Below are 19,858 nucleotides of genomic sequence, written 5' to 3' on the forward strand. Positions count from 1 at the left end.
CCAATGACATGCAACTGACACAACTTGATTAGTAAATGGTCAAATCCCCAGCAAACTGAATCATTAGTGTGCCCACTGGAGATTGGTTAACTGCCCATCTTATTCAAGGATTGTGAATCAAATAGTTAAATAAATATTGCTTAAGTATTGAATAATAGAAAAGAATTGGCAAACCTAGTTATGTCATTTACAGAGTTATTTTATGCAAGTCCACATGACATTGTGTTTTCATAAACACAATAGAGAGAGGAAAGAATACAACAAAATCTTGTTTGGTTGTTTTCCAGTGGTTGTCATAAACCAGTAGAGCTACATGTAAGAGTTTTCCATCTACACTGATATGGACTTATGGGTTTTGAAGGTAGTATAAGGACCTTGAACTTTGTAATTACATAACCCACATCCAATTGTGGTAACACAATACAGAAACTAAGTGAAATTAATTACAGCTAAATTGAATGCATTGAAATTCTTGTTATAAGGAATGACAGAGTACTTTCTTTAGTTAGCTATTGTATTCAAATCTATATCCAATCCACAGCCTTCTGGACTTGAAATACTCAGGTCAGCCTGAAAGATTTGGCAGCACTATGAAATCTTTATCAGCTGCCATAGTGTGTTCAATCTAGGCTCAGGACAATCTTTGAGATACAATAGGACTATCCTTAATTATATATTCCAAATAGATCTGTGTGCATCCTAGACATATAAATTGAAGAATACTACTTCTAGTCAGGACTGGAATAATAATGCAGCGGGTAGGGCACTTGCCTTGAACTCAGCAATCTGGGATCTATCGAATCCACCAGCAATGATCCCTGAGCACAGAGCCAGGAATAAGCCCTGAGCACCACTGATTTGGCAAGTAAGATAAAAAAAGAATATTTCCATTCAATGCCTAATGTCTTAAGCTCCACCAACATAAATTAATCTTAGAGAATAGGGTTGAGTAATATTTGAGCTTGTCCCTATTCCTATTTTCCTTCATCCTAGGGTACCTCAGCATGCCCAGCTGTGCCTAATGGTGGGACTTGAGAATAGAGCAGTTTCTTGGGCTCCTCATATGTGTTTCCTCACACTTTGGGGAGCTCCCGGAAGAACTGTGTCCTTCGATGCTGGCCAACTTTCTCCTCCTCCCTTTAAGAGGGGGGTGCCTAAAACTGCATAGTGAGTGCCAAGTGACAGCGGCTGGAATAAAGCCTGTCAGGTCCTTCTATGGCTTCTATCCTCCTTTGGGCTGCCCGACAACCAGCCACAGATTTCTGGGGTGGGCCACTTACCTGACTAGTGGCAGAGCTCACAGAATTTGGTATCCAAGAGATACAAGATTGTTTTTTGAGAATTGGTTCCCCACTTTCCATTTATAATGTGAACCGAAGATCCCATAAAGGAGACATTCTTCCCTCTGCTCCCCAGCGGCCCGCCTAGCAAACAGAGTTTATTCCAAATACAGAGTTGTAGTATATGAATCAATATCTTTTGAAAATGTTGTCCATAAATTTTCCCTTAATAGACCTTTGCTTCATTTATCAAAAATTTTTCCATATACTTTGATGATTTTGCATTTTCCCTACCAAATCTGTGCCTCAAACACCTCTTCTTCCTGTCTGGAGTTAAATATTTATCTAATAATTACCTAGTAATTTTAGTGAATTTAAGTGAAAATTATGTGTTTATTATTTATTTTAATAAGTATAATAAACAATATACTACATATTATGATAATATAATACTGTTGATGGATAAATATAATAATATAATAATAGTGGATGGATAAATCGCGAACAGCAGTATTTTAGCATTAAAGGAAGTGCATTTTTGCCTTTTAACTAGAGGTCGTTAACTTAAGCTACAAAGAGACAGGAACTCATTTGTTTTGCAAAATCAATGTTTTCACAAATTGGGCAATACCATTGGGGTAATCAAGAAAAAGTCTGGGTGGGGCAGTAGTAGACATTGGTGCCATAGGGAGATTTTTTTCTGTTTTTACTTTTAAGGAAGATAGTTTGCAGGGAAATGTTGAATGATTTCTTTTCTAAAAGTGAACCTGTAGACCAAATAAGAGTTTGACCCTCTGGCAATTTATATTAATGTAGAAAAATTCTATATTTAAGGAATCATTAGCACAGTGTGTGAACTATACACAAAAACAATGCACACATTAGACTAATGGCTAGGAATACATAATATTTTTTATATGTTGTGCATAATATAAAGGAAAACTTTTAAAAGTTCAATATCAGGAAAGGATGTCATATTGCATATATCAACAAGTAAATAAATCACTGACAGAAAATTGAACTAATCTATTTTAGTTTATTAAATGTAAAAATATAAAGACAGTGATAACTAATTATGTTATTCAAGAAATTATATCTGGAATGGAAAAATGATGAATAAGCATTTATATCACATTAATAATATAGGAACCAATACCTGTAAAAGAGATGTAATAGCCATCAAAATACAAATAACATACTTTAACTTAAAAATAAAAGTACAATGAATGGAGATGACATTAATATTTAGTGTATCCTAAAGCTTCTCAAAAATATAATTCAAGCAATATTAATTAGTTCATTTGAATTTGTTGGCAAATTTGAGGAATATGCTAGTATCCTAAACAGAAAGTGATACAAATTACCCAAATATTTTAGGAAAAAAAGTTAGCTCCTGAGGAAGAAAAGGTTGTGTCTGGGTTATTTAGGTTGGTTTGCAGCATTGGTCATATTTTCTAAATATCTTTTTAACTCCTATCACATTTATAATTGTATAGATAATTGTATATATATAATATATAATTGAATATATATAAATGCACAGGATTGACTAAAGGGAAGCAATAGTTACAGAAGTGAGGGTTAGACAAATGAGAAAAAACAATACATTATTTCCCCTAGTTCTAAGATTCCAGAGACTTTGTCAATATCTGTATTGTCAGACCCTTTGGACAAAACCAGGTTTGCTCTTAAATTTTCACTATGCTAAGATCAGAGAGACAGTCTAGTAGTGAAAGTATTTGCCTTCTATACACCTTACACAGGTTTGATCCCTGACACCCCATAGGTTTCTCCAGCCTCCTTCCAAAGTGATCACTAAGCTCTATTTGCTATGCCCCCAAATATAAGATCAACAACAAAAAAAATTCACTCACTATAGTGCATTAGTCAGTGGATTGGTGCAGCAAAACTTGAATAAACACTTTTGTTTGTTGGCTTTAATTCACTGAAATCAAATAAAAAACAACAGTTCCTTCTTTTGCTAGCTTAGCATGCATGTTCTACTGTTTTTTGTACTAGCAATAATTCTACCCGCATTTGATTTTTTTATCGCTAGTTTTAACTTATAAAAGATTTTATATATAGATTTCTCCCCTCTTTTACAGGAGGTAAGGCTGACTCATAGGTGGCAAATGTGCGTCAACCAACCTAGACATTGAATGTGAGGGTCTGAGGACAAGATGCTATTTGATCTTTGTAGTGTCAGAAATTACCAGGGCCATCCCCACTGATGCGCAAAGGCCTCCAGAGCTGCATAGAAAGATGCTTAAGGGACTATATGGTGCAAGGTATACAGCTAATATTGACATGTAAAACATCTGCTTTAATCACCATACTATTTCTTAGACCCCATGAAGCCTTATGAGATAAGGGATATTCTCTTACAGTTTCAAAGTCAACACATCTATTGATACTATATATTACTCATATGTGGGATAGAGAATAAAAACTGAGTTAAGTAAAGCAATAATAAACTAATCAATGGTTTCCTCAAGAGAAGGGGGAAGAGTTTTGGGAGGAGAGATAAGGAGATTGCATAATCAAGGCAAAAATAATGGATCTCCTAATTCCCAAATTAGACTGTAAGTTGTGATGTACTTCCCGACTCCATCAGAAATTTTCAAATTATATCTGCCTGGCCTTTACTCAAAATCCCAATATAATATGTGGTTGATACAGTAAAAGATTTCAAAATTTCTTTTAACCTGAAAGGATTTATTAATCCGTGACAAGAATTAGGCAAATGTGTGATACTTTTGCACAGTCAATAGAAAAAGAAACTGTGTTTTCCTTGTGATTAAAGAGAACCATCTATTCTTTGTCTCAGAACCAAAGAGCAATAGCACAGCGGGTAGGGTATTTACCATGCATGCGGCTGATTGGGGTTCGATTCCCAGCATCCCATATGGTCCCACGAGCACCGACAAGAGTAATTTCTGAGTGCATGAGCTAAGAGTAACCCCTGTGCATTGATGGGTGAGACCCCCCCCCACCAAAATAAAGGAAAGAAAAAAGAGGAATTATTGAAACGTGCCTGCAGTTTGTTTTATAAGGCATTCCAGCTCCATGAAAGGGGTTTCATTTGCATGTTTCTGAAACCAAGTTAGACTGCTTTCATTGATATTCTTTGGTAACTATATGGAGAATAACATGATAATTCAATGTAGATTTTGTGTAAATCATGGATGTGATACTACATTACTTTGCTTACAAAATGAAAAGCAAAAATAGAGTAGGGCAAGATTTAAGCAAAAAAAAAAAAACACCAAAAATAACCCCCATGGAAACATTGTTCTGTAACAAGATTTTCCCCTGATGACTTCTAAAACCTGTATTTCAGAAGAGTGCTTCAAGTCACAGGGACATGATTTTCTTCTTAGAAATACCAAGGATAGTTATCCAAAGATAGTGATCTAGAAATAGTTTCAAAATGTGGTGCCCCTCATTCTGCTTTCCAACACCATATGATCTTTCTTAGATAGAACCTTATGGTGTGGGGAAGGAGAACATTAGAGTATATCAACAATAAAGACAAATTCTCCTTTTAACCAATAGATTGTATTGCTAGTCAGATGGAACTATTCCTTTCTGAGCCTACCCACTCTGAAACTAATCCCCCACAATTGAAAAGGATTAAACTGGTAAGAAGTGCAGTATATTAAAATAGCAAGCAGCGTATACATGATGCTTTTAGGGAATGTTGAATTACTTGTTTTCCTAGCCATGGGTTCTATACTAAAATCTAAGATTTTTTTTTTTTGATTTTCCAAAAACGTTTTCCTATTTGAAAGAGTTAGCATATGTTAAATCCTGTAGACAGTGCTAACAGTTATGCAGGGCTGTTCATAGCCTCATCCAAATCATGCCTAAAATAAGACTATTATAATCAAAGTATTGTTAGAAACATCAAATATCAAAATATTCATGGAAAGTACATGGAATATGCGGTACTCCATCACTTAGGCAAAAGGTTTTTCATCTGCTTCTTGACTCCTGAGGAGGAATATATATGCTTCTATACCTTTGTAATTTATGCCTATTTCAGTCTTAAGTATTTAAAATAAGTTTCTTTTGCCAATATATACTGTAAAGAATACTGCCATGGAAGGATGTTTGTTCTCGGGCTCTCTGGGTGCCTCTCTCTCACTGCCAGCATTCTGTGTTCTCAAGCCGCAGTGTATGGGCAGGCGAAGGAAGAATGAGGACCAAACTGTTTGCTGATTAGTTACCATTTATACAGTCTCTCGTCACTCCCATCTCATGCATTCTTTCTTCCTTGCTCCTCATTCCTCGATCCCCGCTCATCTCTGTGCTGTCTTGCAACCTTGGCTCTCCCACTCCTCTCTCGATTCTGACTCCCAACTGCTTCTCTCTCCACCCCTACTTATCTCTCTCCACCTTGCCTTCTGGGCCCAAGCTCCACCCAGTCTGAAAACAAAACACCTTAAGGAAGCCCTTCCTGAGCACCAGGCAAAATACCTCTTTTTTTTTTTTTAATTTTATTCTTTTATTGAATCACCATGTGGAAAGTTACAAAGCTTTCAGGTTTAAGTCCCAGTTATACAATGCTCAAACACCTATCCCTTCACCAGCGCACATATTCCACCACCAAGATTCACAGTATAACTCCCTCCACCCCCCACCTCCCCAGCCCCCCACCCCCATGGGTAACTGGTAAATTTCACTTTACTTTCACTTTACTTTGATTGCATTCAATATTTCAACAAGAAAAACTCACTATTATTATTTGGAGTTTCTCCCCCTTAAAGTCGGACCTGATGAAAAAGAAGCATTTGATAATTTGTTTTCCATTGCTGAGAATGAAGAGATATGAGGTCAAGAGGTCACACTAGCAGCCGCATGGTTTTGGATTTCTGTATTTTAGTATTTTAGTAATTAGGTCCAGAGAAATATCTGCCAGAAATTGCATCATTGCAAGCTTGTACCTCTCAGCTACTTTATATTCCACATATGAGTGCAACCTTTCTATGTCTGTCTCTTTCTTTCTGACTCATTTCACTCAACATGACACTCTCCATGTTGATCCACTTATATGAAAATTTCATGATTTCATGTTTTCTCACAGCTACATAGTATTCCATTGTGTAGATGTACCAGAGTTTCTTTAACCAGTCATCTGTTTTTGGGCACTCTGGTTTTTTCCTGATTGTGGCTATTGAAAACAGTGCTGCAATGAACATAGAAATGCAGATGTCATTTCTACTATACCTTTTCAGGCAAAGTACCTCTTAAGGTGTGTTTCTCCTTTAGTTATTTTTGTATGGACACAGTAAGAGATACATTGAAGCTTGTAGGGCAGCTCTCCTGGGAACATCTTGCGACAGACTCAGACTACAGACCTCAGACCAGATTAATCATTCCTAACCCTAGCAGGTCCAAATCTAGTTATTACTTTTTGGATCATGACAGCATCTGACCATAACCAAGCTCTTAACTTATAGTTAAGCATTAGGCACCTTAGCTAAACCCATCTCGATGCCAGGTTAGTACATAGCTCACCAGTTGTGGTGGTACCATCTAGTTCCTCGTAGGGACCCTGCTTTTGGGGGTGCTAGGAAGTAAAGGCAGTTGAGGCTTAGGTCGAGAGAACAGATGCCCAGGAGGAAAATATCATTTACAGCCAAATGACTCCCACATAACAAAAGCATAGCATTTGCTACTGTCTTCCTGTGCCCATACATAAAGGACATAGCTCTGAGTAAACTATACAAAGGACTTAAGGAGAAGAGAAGATAAATATTTACAAGTCAACAGAGCACAAAGAAGTTACAAATAAACACAGAGAAGGGAGCACTGTGATGGGAACAACCCAATAAACTGAAACTACCTGAGGCTATGTTACCCTACAATATATCAGCATGGAACTTTTTAGCATAGTACAGATATTATATTACAAGTTTTAGAATGATTAACTTTGTTGATAAATATGCAGGCATATAAAAATAGGATGTGGCAATATAATCATGTTAGATATAAAATTATATGCTAAAATAATTTTATATCTAAAAATTAGTTATTTTAATTTAGTTATTTAAATAACTAAAAAGAAAATAAGAAATATCTACAAAAATAAGCTTGTGTTTTTGTTTTTTATTTTTAGGTCACTCCTGGTGATGCTCAGGGGTTACTCCTGGCTTTGCACTCAGGAATCACTCCTGGAAGTGCTCAGGGGACCATATGGGATTCTGGGAATCGAACCCAGGTTGGCCACGAGCAAGGCAAATGCCCTACTCTCTGTGCTATCGCTTCAGCCCCAAAGTTAGCTGTTCTTAAGCTAAGACTGCTGACTTACAACACAATAGAAATACATATTAAATATTTATAAATATCATTGATACAAGTTTGATAGTACTGCATTTTATGCTGGGAGTGGTCTTTAAACCTATGATGTCATCAAAGATTAAATAAAGTAAAATACTGTATCACTGTCATCCCATTGATCATCAATTTGCTTGAGTGGGTGCCAGTAACGTCTCAATTCATCTTAGCCCTGAGATTTTAGGAGCCTCTCTTTACTTGTTCTTCACAAAGGTGCCACATTGGTGTCTCTTTCAGGGTAAGGGGAATGAGACTCATCACTGTTACTGTATTTGGCATATCAATTATGCCACGGAGAGCTTGCTAGGCTCTCCCGTGTGGGCAGGATGCTCTCGGTAACTTGCCAGGTTCTCTGAGAGGGAGAACTAGGCTATAAGAGGTCGGTGACACGGCCTCCTGCTTCTGGGAGCTTTGTTTTATAGTCTCTGGATCTTGGCCATTGATGGGATTACAAGGCGCAGTTTGTGGGTGTGGCTGCCAAGCTACTGGAAAATGGGGGATCTGGGTGGAGGAGGCCTAGTCCCCATCTGAGCAGGCTCGGAGATCTCAGCCCCGGTCCCACACACCTGGGTTCCTCTGCCGATTCCTTCATGCGTGAGGCTCATCCAAGCCTGTAGAGAGTTGCCTTGAGCATGGCTGTGGCTGGGTTCTGGAGGTCTTCAGCTGCCGGGGCTCTGCTCAGGACGGGGAGGGAAACTCAACCTTAGTAAATAACTACTTTTGAAAATCTAAAAGAACTTAAAATTATTATTTTGTTAATAAGATAAACTCCAAAAAGCATATTTAGAAGCAAAGATAATATCATTTATACAATCAGTTTTCTAATATGGATCTTTAAAAAGCTTTAGCAGTTACGAAAATTAATATGAAAGTTTGACAAAATATTGTAGCTTTGTGACCATGATTAGTTTTGATTATTGTGTAAATTATATAGGACAGTGCATTTTATCATTACAATGATTTTTTCAATATCCTTCTCATGTCAACTAGAAATAATTTTTTCTTCTTTTTTTCTTTTTTTATTGAATCACTGTGAGATACAGTTACAAAGCTTTTATGTTTGAATGTCAGTCATACAATGATCAAAAGCTTTCATGTTTGAGTTAGAAATAATTTTCAATTTCTTAAGTTAACTTGCTTCCTCAAGTATTTTACTTATTTCATCAACATGGAAAATTTACTGTCAATAATTTTTTAGTATACTTAACCATTTAGCATCCTTAGGATCACAATAATCCCACTTCCATGTAGCTTGAAATGTCAGCTTATGCACTTTTTGTTTTAGTTTTGATTAATCTATATATAAATTTATTAATTTCATTAATATTTTAAAGGAGCTTTTTTGGTTTTTTTTTGGAGGATGGCCACACCTTGCTGTGTTGAGGGCTTACTCCTGTTTTTGTACTCAGGGGTCACTGCTGGTGGTGTCTGAACTGCTAGGGTTCAATCAAACCTTGGAGGCCACTTGCAAGACAAGCAATTTACTCCTTGTCCTATTGCTCTGATCTCTCAATGAACTTATTTATCAATTGAAACTGCTTTAAAGACAGCTCAGTCTATTCTGGAGATCACTGCTCTATCCTTGGTTACCTTTGGTTTTCTCCTATTTTTCTACTCATGTCATGTTTGATTCATTCTTAGCAAGATGAAAATTCAGGCTATTAATATAAACTTTTAAAATTTCTTCGAAGTATAAAATACAAATTTTCCACTAAACCTTCCTTTTGTGACCACTAACATTTTTCATATGTCGCATCTATTTACCAAGCATTTCAAAATCTCTTCAAATATCCCTGGTGTTTTCTTCTTTTATTCCGGAATTACTAGATATTTGCTCTAAATATTTGAAAATTTTATTATGCTAATGAATTCCTATTTAATTTTATTATGTTTCCTCGTATGTTTTGTAAATGTTAATACCTTAAATGTTATAAGTGGAAGATTAAGGGGGTTTGTTATTTGTTTTCACCTTTGGTATGAAATCCCTCCACAATTATTGGCTAAATCTTAATGAACACAGTCAGCCAGAGGTACCTCTTCCTATTCATTACACAGCCGTCACTTTATAATTCTTTCTGTCAGGTTTATTTAGCTAATTTATGTCCTCAAGATTTTCCTGTAGGCTTTTTAATCCTAGTTTCTTTCACTGAGCAATTTATAACTAATCTCTTCAATGCCATTCTATCATAATTCTAGAACTAATATACTGAATACTTAACTTACATCATTCCAGATAATAAGGAGGAAGAAGCCCAATATTTATTCTGCAAAATGAGTCATACACATTTTCTTGTAAAGTTAGGTATTAGTTGTTACCTTTATTGTTTCTATATAGTCTAGACAAAACTTCTGTGCTAAAATCAAATATAATTTCTCAATCCCCAAAGAATAAATTCTGTTGTCAAGAATCCTGATGAAACTTAGTTTAAAAGACAGTTTGCTTTATGTTCACCAGTCTTAACATACTTCTTTGTCTTTCTAATGCAATCTATGACTTCAAACAATCTTCATGAACAGAGAATTGGAAGTATTGCTATAGCTAATGAAACTGCCCATACATTCTGAGAAATAATACTCTTGAGAAAAATAGAGTCATAAGGACTCATATTTCTTAATCAAGTATCACAAAGATATAGCCAACTAATCCATTTATAGATTTAATGAAGAATGAATTTTATGTACTAGTTATATTACCATGCTTTTTTTTTTAACATTTGCCTTACCACTTTGAAATTGTTATTCTTGTCATGGTTTAGACATCTTTGATCATGTTTGACCCATGAAATGTATTCTGGAATAAGGAACATTTATTTAACCTTTGAGTTTCAACCATCTTCTCTTTGAACTAAAGAGATTAATTTCTTTTTATCAATTTCTAGTTAAGGAAGACTTTTATAAAGACTAAATAAGAAAGGATAACTAAAACATTCAGCAAAGTGTCCAGGGCATAGTAGCTGTTAAATACGTATCATCTTTCTCTCTTGCTCCATTTTATTTTTTCTGTTGGCCATTTGGGCTCTATTAACACTTATATCCTTCTTAATAGTAGACTAAATGATGTTAGGGAAACTTCTCATACTCAAGATCTAAGATTTTCAACTAGTTTCATCTATTTATTTTCCCCTAAGTCCATAAAAACACAATGCCATTTTTCTAACAAGTACTTGTTCTTTATACAGAAGTCCCTTAGGAAAAACCTTTAGTGAAGCTTATTTCTGTTACAAATGTACAAGTTCAAGGCTTAATTCTTTGCTGCCATTTTCCAACCTGTCAAACACATCTGTTTTGCTTTTGCCTTAGTGGGTTCTCTGCAGGAGCCTACTTTTGACAAGATTATCCTAGCAATCTTTTTTAGCTCCTACACTGGCAGTTACCTCCTGAGGTACTTAAAGATATTTTACAGATTTTTTGGCTAGTGACTCTTGAGAGACTACCTTTTGGGGGGTGGATGGGTAAAATTCCTGAATTAAATCATCCGCTTAAGTGTTTTTCTGAACTCTATGTTCAATCTTGTTCTTAAATGAATAATTTATGCTCTGCTGCTCCTGTGTAAAGGAAGGTATAAATTTGCATCCCCCTTCAGGAGAAAATTTAGAGCAATCCTAACTCTTGGAAGTTTAGATGAAGGTAATTCTGGGCACTACAGCATTAGCAAATGTATTGTGGCCAGCGGGTGCCTTTTTCTGATGGGATGTCGGAATCCCTTTAGGTCTGTGAATTCTACAAAGAGTATGTTCCATGTCTACTGAGATATTTTCTTCTGGAAATAAAAAAAATTGACTTGCATTTGATTTTACTACCTGCAAACTGCATCTTTTCTATCATTGCATTATCCAACATGATATGTAGCATCTCTAACTTCAGAACAGTTGCAGCACATTTCCTCCTTCACTACAGACATCCCATTCAGTCACTCAATCTGATAGTTATAGATTATACTTTTCCTTCTCTCATGATTTCGTTTTTGAACTTATCCTTTCCCCTGACAAAATATGCAACTTTTCTTTTGTGTTCTATCTGTATGTTGCTCACACTTTTCTTCTTCTTCGTTTATTGTTTATCTTTATTTTTTGCCATAATTATGATTCTCATTATGATAGAATTGGATGAGTGTAACTACTTCCTCTTTATCCGTGTCTTTTAGCCTTTTCCTTCTCTAAGTCATTAATTGCACTGTCAGTAAAATGCCTTCTAAAACAGAGTTGATTGCTGTTTCATTTTGAAAATTATGGACTGGATATAGGGCTACTTTACCCTTTACTTATTTACTTATTTTTTAACTATTTGGGTCATATCTGGTGATGCTCAGGGGTTCCTCCTGGCTCTATACTCAGGAATTACTTCTGGCAGTGCTTGGGTGACCATATGGGATGCTGGGAATCAAACCTGGGTCGGTTGCGTGCAAGGCAAATGCCCTGCCTGCTGTGCTATTGCTCCAGCCCCCTATTTTACCCTTTAAAGAGAAAGAATATGGATTTTGATATTCCATTATGGATTTCTGCAACACGACTTGGATCCATCTTTTGAACTTTATATTCCCCCACTTTAAAAATATTTATCTTCAGAAATTATGATGTTATTTCATATTTCCTGACATACTGTTCAAACTTTGGATAATGTCACACTATTTGTAATCTCCTATTCTACCTTTAAAGTCAATTCATTGGGGGCTGGAGCAATAGCACAGCGGGTAGGGTGTTTGCCTTGCACATGGCCTACCTGGGTTTGATTCCCAGCATCCCATATGGTCCCCTGAGCACTGCCAGGAGTAATTCCTGAGTGCAGAGCCAGGAGTAACCCCTGTGCATCTCCAGGTGTTAGTCCCCCCAAAAGAAAGCAAAAGATAAGTCAATTCATGTACTAACCATCAAACAACCCACATAATACGCATTAATCATTATCATTAAGTAATACCTTTACTGTATTTCTGAAGTTCTTTAAACATGATTCATAAACAAATTGCACAATAATCATATTTATAGTTTGTTCCAAATTTGAGAAAAAAAAGATTTCTTGGACCACAGCTTTATAAGGATGACACATTTTGTTGTCTACAGTATGTTGTTCATTTTTTGCTAGATAGAGAATATTTGCTAAACTGATATTGCTGTAGAGAGAGTGCACCAGGGTAAGGCAATGCCTTGCATAGGGCTGACTTGAGTCCAATCTCTGGCACCCCATATGCTCTTTAGAGCTGGTCACATATGATCCCTGATCCAGAGTCAGAAGTAAGCAAGCCCTGAGCAGATCCATGGGTGACCCAAAACACAAAAAGAAGTAAATAAGGCAATTGGGTAAATAAATTAATTATTAGAGGAGAGTATGTAATAGAGAAAATAATAAGCAAGGACAAATAGGCCTCTGGAAAAGCTGGATCAAAACATAAGGGAGGTGGAAAAGTAAGAATGGAGGTACTGAATGAGAATTTAAGGAGTATATAAAGAGAAAATTCCTTAGGCGGTCTAACGAGTTTCAGACCTTCAGAATCTAAGGTTTTTCATTTCCTCTGGGTCCTAACTCCTTAAGTAAAATGTCATTCAGGTAGTCAGAGGGTTTTTCCAAGTCTCTCCTGACATTCTTAAGTTATTCTAAGAACTCATTACTCCACCAATATCCTATTTGAGTTGGCTAACAGTTGTCACAGGACTGAAGAAATTTGTTACTTAGATGACTTTACACTGGAAAAAGTGATACACACTGCAGGATTGGGAAGAAAAACAGGCTTAAAAGTTATGCTTGCCCAAAAGTGTGGGGACAGGGTGCGGTTGTGGAGAAAAGAAGGAAGAAAGAGCACCTTAGTACACATTTGTGGTAGAAAAAAAGTTTTAACCATTGATTAGGAGCCCTCTGATATGACTAATATTGGCCAGTCTTTTGTTATGGTTCTTGTGTAAATAATTTAACCTCTTCATTTCTTTTTCTTTCTTTCTTTTTTTTTTTTTTTGCTTTTTGTGTCACACCAGGCAATGCACAGGGGTTACTCCTGGCTCTGCAATTAGGAATTACCCCTGGCGGTGCTCAGCGGACCATATGGGATGCTGGAAATTGAACCTAGGTTGGCCGTGTGCAAGGCAAATGCCCTACCCACTATGCTATCGCTCCAGCCCCCTAACCTCTTCATTTCTGTATATAAAATAAATATTCCAATACCTATTAATGAAGTGATTATAAAACCACATTTGCAAATAAAAAATGAATTGACATTTTGCTTATAAAATGAATCTGCAGATGCCAACATTCTGTATCAATATATTTCTATGATTTTGTGTAGTAATAGTTTAATAAAATGTTAATACAAATACACATGAGATGCATAGCATCAAAACCACTCACTTCCCTCATTTGAGCTCATTTTATATTTATTGAAACATCCAAGCAAAATTTTTATAATGCTAAAATGAAACAAGTGAAGGCTTAGACTTCCCCTCTGGTTTTAGAATTACTTTAATTTCTCTTTGGCTTCATGCTTTCCCACAGGCAGTTTAGAATGTCACATACACTTAGAGTAGATGCGTTGTACAGGAAAGTTGTACAAAGTGTTCATGGCAATCTTCATCTGAGACACTTCTTGTTTCCTGCTCGTGTTTTCAATAAAGCTGTGTTATTTCAAGTAAAGTTTCACAGAATATGACAAAACACATATTTTGAAAAACAACCTATGTTCAAGACTTTTCCTTCAGTCTCATGAAAAAAAAGTATCCTAAGAACTTTATTTAACCGAACTTCCTGTAATAATGCTTCTAAATTACCATTGAACATCTTCCCACTAATTCTTATGACCTTTACCAAGCCTTTTGTTATCGGATCTTCCAGTCTCCCCAGCCTCATCCCCAACTGACCTATTTGGGAAGTCAATGGTTGCCAATTCTCTTTCCAATAGTTCTTTCAAATGATTTCATTTATTACTCTTCCTCTCAACTTCTTCTTATTTATTTTTTCATAGAGGGAGGGAAGGCACAAAGTAGGAAGTTGTCTTGGAAAGATCTACTCAGGTCAGGAAAAATGACTTTTTCAAATTAATCAAATAATTTTGCAACTTTTATCTTTTTACTCCCCTAGAACCCAATATACAGACACATTTCCTGGTGTACAAAGAGGTTTCAAAAGATTCATTATCTTTTTTGGATGGTTTTTATCAAATCAATTGATAAGTGAGAAATCAATTTCCTAATGTAGCAAGAAATATTTGTTTTAATACGCATTACTGAGAAGTTTCATTTTTAATGTTTGCTTATTTTAATAAAACAGATATGTGAAAGTTTATCATGAAGTTTATGAGTAACGTGGATATTCTGTAAAAGTCTATGATATTTTATGAATTGTATATGGGTTGGTAATTCACACATCTTAACTAGTAACATTGCTATTTCTTTTGGAGAAGAACTATTTATATTCTTCTTTTGGGTATCCCAAATTTCTAAGCATTAATAATAGAGATTTGACAAATATATACTAACTTAAAATTTATAAATCTCTTAATTCAATAGCAATATGAGGATTACAAAAATTGTCCCTATTTTTGGTAAAAGAATATAACATAATGTGGGTAAGAAGAACAAAAATTATTAACTTGCTGTCAATTTTAAAGAATAACTGATAGACACTTCTTTGCATCATAGATAATTAGAGCAATACAAGTGCAGCTAACAGGTTGATAATGCATTCCCACTCCCTTTCTTCCTGTTTTTTTCTACCCAGGGGGTTGATAGAAACGAGGATGAAAACATTACAGTAATAGCATTTTTGACTTAGAGGATTTTGTCACATAGTGCTGTAGGGCAAATTGTGGCAAGACTACAAATTTGATGCCATTTTTGTAATGATTTTAATATGACTGAAATCTGAAATTAATGATCAGATTTAAAAGAATTTCCTATTGTCATGGCTTTATTATATATTAAGATTTAAATGCTGTTGAACAATTTTTCCAGTGTACTGTTGCAGAAGTATTATAATTCTCAGAAAAGAATGATGTTGGTCTTTGCTTTTTTCTTTTTTCTTTGCTATATATTTTAGCCAGTAATCTATTATGCACTTAGCATTATTTCAACACATAAACCATATCAATGAATTGGAATGATATGTTATTTGAAATTTTGAAAAATGACAAAATATTGGATAGTGCATATCTTTATTGAATACAAAAAATCTCCTTGGGTAAATAACGTGTGTTTTCATTAGGCTTCAGTGAGGTTTTCATAGAGTCCAGCCAGAAGAAGAGCATGCAACAATGTGAATTAGACTCATGAAAAATGTGAATCCTTTGTGCGTATTTACAATTCCCCACCCCCCTCACACCACAGCTGGTGCTTGTTTCCACCACTGAGTTTTAAATAATTCAGTGAAATTCTTAAGAAAGAGGGAATGTTTTGCATAATTTTGAAGCTTGATTACTATTTGCACCAAATGTTGCTGATCAGCAAGATTGCATCAATGGGAATAGTAAAGATTCTCTTTGAATTGAAATTCAAAGCAAATTCATTATCCTAAAGGCTCAAAAATAAGAATAATCCTATTATCATTTTGAATAGGAGAATTATGAAAGGAGATCACAATGAAATGTGAGAAAGACTTATTAGGAGGACTTTGCTTCAAAACTATTAAAAATGATTAGTATTCCCATGTGACAGTTATATTATTTTCTTATGATTTTGTTCACTCACTCTGGGGATCATCTTTTACCCACCCAAAGAAATATTATTAATTTCACAGTAAAGTTTCCATTGTTATGTAAAAGTAGTTTGAATCTCATTTGAATATTGCGCACATTTTAATTTTAATTAAATAGCCATATTTTGGGGGACGTACTTGTTGTACCCAATGTGCTCAGGGTTTACTTTTGACTCTGCATTCAGAGATCAGTCCTGGTGGAGCTTGTATGAATCTGTGTCAGCTGCTTATAAGGCAAGAACCCTTCTTGCTATATTATCTCTCCAGTTCTAAAAACCCCGTATTTTAAAAAACATAAAGTGTAAGTAAGACCCAAGACTAATATATATTTATTTATAGTACATGGTTTATCATATATAATAAGCAATATATAAATATAAATAATGTACGTGGCATATTCGATACTCCAAAAGCAATTAGAAGTCTCAAAATGGAGAACTTACTGGGGCCCGCTCGAGCAAATCAATGAGCAACGAGATGACAGGGATACAGTAATACAGTGACTAATAAAAGACCCCCAAATCAATAATATATTGCTATCAATTTCAATTTTATAATTGCATCCAAAATTATGAAGTGCAGAGGCTGGAGTAATGGCACAGAGGATAAGGGGCTTGCCTTCCAGGCGGCCAATCCAGGATCAATCCTCAGCATCTCATATGATCTCCCAAGTTCTGTCAGGTGTAGCTCCTAAATGCTCAGCTGGGAGTTACCACTGAGCACTGTTGGTGAGGCCCCAGCATAAAAAATATTAAGCACATAGGAATCATCTTAACAAAGGAGATGAAAATCTTATAAATGTAAATAAAAGATATCACTATTTAAACATAGCTGACACAGGAAAATTAAAAATATAATGGTTATGGATCGGAAGAATTAACTTCATTAAAATGACAATACTATTGAAAGCACTATACAGATTCAATTCAATTCCTATCAACATTCTAATGTCATTTTTTCAAGGACATAGAATAATATGAAACTAGAAAAATCATACAAATTCCTCTCAGAGATCCCAGCAAGCTACCGAGAGTATCTTGCCTGCACAGCAGTGTCTGGCAAGCTACCCGTGGCGTATTCGATATGCCAAAAACAGTAACAACAAATCTCACACCAGAGACGTTACTGGTGCCCGCTCGAGCAAATCGATGAGCAACGGAATGACAGTGACAGTGACACCTGACTGTGCAACTGTGCTCAGGGCTTACTCTTGGCTCTAGGGTCAGGGATCATTCCTGGCATGGTTAGGTTAACCAAATGTGTTCCTGGGCATCAAGCCTGTGTCAGCCACATGCAAGGTAAGCTGTACTATCTCCACACTCTTTTCTGTTTAGCTAATCTTCTCGTTGGCTACATCATCTATGGAATCCAAGGTGTCCTGCTGAATGACATAAGTCAGAGGAGAAAGAAAAGTACTGGATGAACTCACAAACAGTACATAAAAAAACAAAGCATTGGACTATACAATGTCACATGGAAACAAACCTTAAGGCTCAAACAACAGAACTCAGTTTTCTGAGGTAGAGATTATGGAAAGGAAGAACCAAAGGATAGTGTTGGGGAAATCCTGACTCTACCATGGTATATTAATATCATAGACCTGAAAGTTTACCTCAAGTAGGGGATATATGGCCTTTCATGGATCGAAGTGCATACCAAGGGAATCACAAGCGACAATTTCATGAAAGAAGAATAGAGAGAAAGTATAGGAGTAAAAGGTTTACCTTGCATATGGCGTACCATGATTCAGTTCCTAGTACCATATGTTTCTTTGAGCACTGCTAGGATTAAGCTTTCATCACAGAGCCATGGGTTGTCCCTGAGTATCACCGACTGTAGTCCCAACCCTTGTTTCCTCACACAAATAAAGGCAAGAAAAAAGAAATGGTTGAGTCATTGGATTTACAGAATAAATTTAAGTGTCTATAATAAATATGAATGTTCAATGATAAGATTGATTAGAATTCATATGAGTAAGGAAAATAATTTTATATTCATGAGTGTGGTTCCTTAGTTACAGAATTGTGATTTAAATATTCAACACCTAGATACTCCACAGTCTCATTTATGTTTGCATAAGGACTTAAAGTAACATTTAAATGCAGAAAGCATGAAGTCATGAAATTTGCATGTAAGTGGATCAACATGGAAAGTATCATGTTGAGTGAAATGAGTCAGAAAGAAATAGACAGACACAGAAAGATTGCACTCATATGTGGAATATAAAGTAGCAGAGAGGTACGATCTAGCAAAGATGCAACCTCTGGCAGAAAGCCGTCTGGACTTAGTCACTAAAATACTAAAATACAGAAATCTAGAACCTCACAGCCGCTATTGTGGCCACATGACCTCATATCTCCTCAATCGCAGCAGTGGAAAACAAATTATCAAATGCTTCCTTTCCAGCAGGTCCGACACTGGGGAGGAAACTCCAAACAATAATAGTGAGTTTTTTTGTTGTTGTTGTTGTATGTAATCAAGGTAAAGAGAAAGTAAAGTGTAACTTACCAACTACACAGATGGGGTGGGGGACTGGGGGGCAGGGCGGGGTGGGGTGGGAGGTTTACTGTGGTTCTTGGTGGTGGAATACAAGCACTGGTGGAGGGATGGGTGTTTGAGCATTATGTAACTGAGACTTAAGCCTTAAAGCTTTGTAACTTTCAACATGGTGATTCAATAAAAAAATAAATTAAAAAAAAGAGTATTGTAAACCACAGAATCTCATCCAATAAAAATTAATTGTTTAAAATGAAAAAAATAAATGCAGATAATATAAGTATGTTTCATTATGCAGAAAGAATCAGAAGATGGCTTCCATTTTCTCTGACTAAGAGAACCTATCGTTTTGTACTCTTATAATTTATATTGTCAGAAACGAGTTTGCTAATTGTTTTTATTAACCAATTTTAATTTATGGAATTTGGTGATAGAAGTGATCTTATGCAGCTCTTTGTATTCTTGGAAATTACTCATTTGTCTTTAGATAATTTTAGGTCATTGTTTCTCGATCTTTTTTTGACCGTAGTCCTTTTCCAGCTTTGTATTCTTCCTGTTTCCCCCTGTCTTACCAGCAGGCACCCACATCTCAAGCTTGGCTCTCCCATTTTCTCAATTTTCAACCATAGTCCCCTTAGAATATTTTGGGGACTCAATGGGACCATATAGGCCATAATTGAGAAACACTACTTTTGAATGTACACTATCTAATATGTTCTTGAATTGAGGACAGTATGCTAATAGGCTACTTTTCATACCACTTTGGATAACGAACTGATTGCAAGAGTTTGAATTTGAACCTGGATTCAGAAACAGCTTCCATGTTTTAGGGAAATTCTTAAACTACATGATTGCTTCTGGAAATAACTCTTTAGTATAATCAGTGAATTAGTGGTTCTTATTGAATTCCCATGAAAGGACTGATGCGATTCAATAAATACATGTCTAATAAACATAATTCCAATTTGGTGAATAATAATAATTAGAAAGCAATTAGAATATTCTAAGATTCTCCCAAATTTACAGCTTTTCAAAAACTGCATAAAATAGATAATAATCTAATTTTCTATTTT

Source organism: Sorex araneus, chromosome 2 (assembly GCF_027595985.1).
Source record: "Sorex araneus isolate mSorAra2 chromosome 2, mSorAra2.pri, whole genome shotgun sequence".
Taxonomy (NCBI): domain Eukaryota; kingdom Metazoa; phylum Chordata; class Mammalia; order Eulipotyphla; family Soricidae; genus Sorex; species Sorex araneus.